The following is a 5,238-nucleotide window of genomic DNA, read 5'->3' on the forward strand; positions in this document are numbered from 1 at the left end:
AAGGTGACTCCTACTCAAGAGGTCATCCTGATTCGGTGATGCCCAAATTGAAAGCTATACAGCATGGACGAAGCTTACATTCTACCTAAGCGACCGACATTCACCTCCCTATGCAGCAGGATGTTAGGTATTGCAAAGTCTACCAATTAGAAGAACAGCAGTATACACAACAGAGAACATCTCAACCATGCATCCAATACACAGTACTGAACAAATACTAAAAGACTGAGTTGACACCTGCTGTTCAAATGAAATGCAAATGCTGCAGAAATTGGAAAGATAATGATATGCTGAATTTCAATAGCTTGAATCATCAATTACTCTTTATTTTATTGGGAATTGTTATATAGCGCTCATGCTACCTGAAGACCACTTCAAAAGTGTTCAAGAGGAGAAAGCGAAGGTTACGGAATGAGAGAGTGGAATCAGTGTGTGGTAAAAATGTCTTATGTAATGAGAAAAATCACTATATGGCAATTGTCAGGTGTAGTAGAAATGTTTGTTGGAATAGACGTGTTCAGTCTCAGAATGTCTGTTTTGATGCTATGAAGACAGAGCAGGGGAGCCTTACGCACAAAGCGTTCTGTCCCCAGATTGCGTGGCACTTGCTGGGTAAATAGTGAATCTATTTTGGTTGACCGGCCTTGGTCGTCTGGTCCGGTGGTATGGCGTTATCAGGTTGGACTGTCAGGACACCAGATCAAGGTTATATATCTGATTGAAAATCTGACATTTCAGTACCATTTGATGTAGACATGATGGTGAGGTGTATAGAGAGGGCCCTGTCTGGAGCCAGGTGCAAGATGAGTATGCATGTCTACATTGATTTGATCGAGAGCTGTGAGCGGGAAAAGAATGCCATATTCTGAAGACATTTGGCTTATTAAAATGCTGTTAATGAATGTCATGTGCCAAGGAGTTCAGGAATAGGGATCTTTGTTTATTACTAGAGAGAAGATGGTTTAGAAAGGTTTTGGTAAACGATAAACTAGAGCATGTATTACTCTTTTCTGGCTTTTCCCAATCTTTTTTTATTATTTGATTTTGATCACGACACGATCATGTAATAACGGAGAGAACAAAAATCACAAACGTGTTATTTGTGCTGCTGTGGAAATAGATTTGGATGGCAAGGCCGAGAATGTAAAATGTGATTACGTAATAATATTAATAATAACATATCTCATAATTACTTTACATGAGCATTATACATTAAGGCACCTATTTTTCCCCCCAATAATAATAATAATTAAAGTGCTTATAATGTAATGTCCTCTCGAACAATTCCTGTTATATCAGCATGTCAGATAAAAAGATGGTATAGTAAAGAGATCTCTTTGGTCGCCGTTTACATTCCTTTGAACTTGTGGCCCTCACATTTCCAACAGAACACTGCAGCAGACCCGCAGCCCTCTGATCCAAAGTGCTCGTAAAGGCAGTTCTACTAAGGTGCCTTAAGACCATGAGCGCTCATATCCAGGCTGAAGATGCTGCCACCTGCAGGCAAGACATGGCAAAAGCACTTGCATCCTCCAAAGACACAGCCAAAGTGACCTGAGAGATTACCCACAATGCTCTTTAAGGGGCAGAGGTCCTTGAAACGTCCTCTGTATTGAGATTCGCGAATAGCACATGTTTCTCACAGGGAGGATTTCCTATAACAAGATAGATAATAACAACATAAACGTGTTTTTAAGATTGCTGCGCCCGTGGTGCATAGGAGTATGTCTTGCTACAAATAGCAACAGCACCGGCAAATACTTGGTCTCATTATTGGTCACCCCACTGTCGCTCCAGTTTTACCAACCACAAGGACTGTACAGCGTACGCATTCACCCACCGAACTATCTTACGAAGAGTTCTGGCTGCTGAAGTATTTAAGAACATGAGACAGGCACCTAAGCGCTCTTTCAAGGACCACGCACAAGCAGGGAACTGTACTTGCGTGTCTCCTGCAAGCGCCATTTTGCGAAGGACGGCCTAGTGTCCCTGTGTGATGACGTACTTTAACACACAGCAATCTGTAAACCCATTTTGAAAAAACAGATATTCCTTAGTTCCATGGGAAAAACAAGCACTGACATTTAGAAGTCACATGTTTGCAGTTTAGTTTTATGATGACAATTTAAAAACATAATAATAATAAATAAGAACTTCCCATTTAATTGTTGGGCATGGAACTAGTCGGCACATAAAAAGGTTTACTGAAAAAAGGTCTTCGGTATGCATACAAATGGAAACCTTGTGTACACAAGCAGAGTGCATTCCTCTAGCCTGTTTTAATACCTAACATGTGTGAGATGTTTAGCAGCACTGGGAGCAACACCACTGAAAGCACATTTTATTAATTTCCCCCTGCCGAATTATTCCTACAGAACTATGCATCGTTTTAATAGCATGCTTGCATTTCACACAACAAATCCACAGCCAACAGAAAGAGGGAAGCCTACAAAATAATGTGTCAATAAAGTGAACTCCCTGTTTAACCAGTATGCCACAGCTACAGTTCTGTTGCCTGCAGGCTTAGGTGATATATGTCTTTTGCTGCGGCGGATCTGTTGAATGTGCAATTGCCAAATTTCCGGGGCTTGCAAAATCAGGGGCTGTTGTCGCTTTGGCATGGGAAATGTGGTTAGTGCTAAATTTGAAGAAAAAAAAAATTCAGGGGCCAAAGTTTTTCTATGGAGCCCTCGGTCAGCACTGTCTCATGCCAAAGAAGCTGAATACCAAGAATTCCTAGAACTGATTCCACCTCATGCCTCTTTCTTCCACTTGGGAGCTGGTTCACCAAATTATTGATGGGGCCAAGGGCATCTGAGCTGCTCCATCAAGGCGGAATAGCGAGGGCGGCTTAAGGGATGCCCTGTCTCACTTTCCCAATGGTCCATGGAAAAGACCCAGAAACGAATGAACCCCACAACTCATGAACCGTGAGGAAGACACTCATTTTGTATAGCACCAACTAAGCCCGCTAGGCACACAAGTTGTGCCCTCCCTTGAACCATAAGAGAAGGAAACAAGTCCTAAAAACATATGTAGATCATAATTTGCATAAACAATGAGCAAGTATGTCACTTCATCACACAAAGGGCTTTCAGAACCTTACTATGCCTTCCTTTGCATTGATAGCTGAGGCGAAAATGTTGCAATATATATTATATAGGCTTGTAAATGTACCATTTAAGGTGTATATTTTCATAAGTGCACCGCATACAGGGATCGGAGGTTTGCTATCATATTATGTTTTTCTAAGGGCCCTAAAGATGCCTCTGACTGTATGAGCTCCGTACAAAAGTAACGATGAAGTAGATACTTTTTTCATATTAAAAAATCTTTACTCTATTAGTTATTTAAAACCATAGCAATGAATATAAGTACAAATTGTGATTAAGATATTATCCCATATAGAAATGTGCGAGGAACATTTAAAAGTTATTTTGCCTATTGTAAATAATGTGAACGTTCCACATACTGAGGCAGCTGAATTTATAAATTACTCAAAATGCCTATATATATATTTATATTTATTTATATATATATATATATCGCAAAGAACACACGCACCCTTTAGCTGCATGAAACAGGCCACTCCATCGCGCTGTTAAGATTCCTTTATATCTGGCAGACACAGCATAACGCGTTTCGAGGTAACAAACCTCTTAATCATATGCAACATTGCAGGGGAGGGTTCGTTAGCTTATTTAAAACGTGACTGAGACATTGAAGAAGGACCAGTGTCCACTTGTTTGTTTAAAGAGGCAGTTCATATTTATATTTTCGATTTTTGCATAACATATGGAAAATACTTTCCTTGTTTTTCATTCATAAATATATATATTGCACAACACTCTTTTTCAGAGAAATTCTTGCGCACTCGCAGTATTCGCAAATAATCTCGCTCCCAATTAAGTTGCTTTATCGATGTTTTATTGTTGTTAAAGCATACCATATGCTTTAACAACAATAAAACATTGATAAAGCAACTTAATGTTGCAAGTGCGCAAGAATTTCTCTGAAAAAGAGTGTTGTGCAATAGATAACGGCGGGGCTCTGCCGTATCTTGAACGCACCGCCGAAGAGCGCCCACAGGACCGGAACAGGGGGCCACGGTTTGGAAGCAATATATAATATATATATATATTATCTACTGGCGGTCGCCAGTAGATAGTTATAGTTAGGACCGTGTTTCCATAGGAAATCTGAAAATTCTATTTTGAATAACTTTGGCGCCGGTTGACGAATCCTCGCGAATTTTTCAAAATAGGTGGGGCGTTCCGCTCTGCTCCGCTCCGCTCCTACCCTGAAAGTCTCGGGTGATTAGTCAAGCGGGGGCCGAGAAAAAAGGGGGGTCCCAAAACGCGTTTTCCCCATGCATTTTTCCATAGGACCTTTAGTCGAAGGTACAGCCCGAACGGCTGAACAGAATTACGTGAAATTTGGCAGAGAGGTAGCCATAAGGTCAAGGAAGTGCCTTTTGAAGGTCTCGTGTAAATCTGTTCAGTATTTCCTGAGAAAATAGCATTTAAAACCATATCAATATCTATACGCGTGCACGGTGCGCGCACGGTGCGCGCACCCTGACGTGCGCGAGCGCAATTCTGATTGGTTGTTAGATGTCAGTAAACATTCGAATCGGTCGAAATCAGGAAGTGGCGGCCGCCATTTTGTCTCTCGCAGTCTGAGGCAGTGAAAAACAAAGGTGGAGAACGTGAAAAGGGGGCAGGGTGGACAGTTCCTGACCCCCTAGCCTTTGTTAGGGGGTCACTGAAGGACCCCCAAGGGTGAAAAAAACATTTATTTTTTGTCGAAAATGCGCGGGGTGTGCGCACGGAGCGGGCACGGTGCGCGCACAGCACGCACAACGCTTCGTGGGCGCTCGGTGCGCGAAGCGCACCGAGTGCCCCCAGCGCGTGCACGTTGCGCGAAGCGCACGGTGCGCGAAGCGCACGGTGCGCGCACGGTGAAAAACCTGAAAAAAAATATATTAATAAATACATAACTTAGCATTTAAAAAAACGTACAAATTCACTTAAAAAATCATAGATTTCACACACGTTATAGTTAGGAATTAGCATTTAAAAAACCTTGCAAATTCACTTAAAAAAACATAGGTTTCACACATGTTATAGTTAGCTGGACATTTCCCTCGTAAAAAACCAATGAAATTCCCCCGTTATAGTTAGTGCAGGCAACTATAACTCACGCGACCGCAATCCTCTGCTGATGACGTCAGATATT

This window comes from Triturus cristatus, chromosome 7 (assembly GCF_964204655.1).
Source record: "Triturus cristatus chromosome 7, aTriCri1.1, whole genome shotgun sequence".
NCBI lineage: Eukaryota > Metazoa > Chordata > Amphibia > Caudata > Salamandridae > Triturus > Triturus cristatus.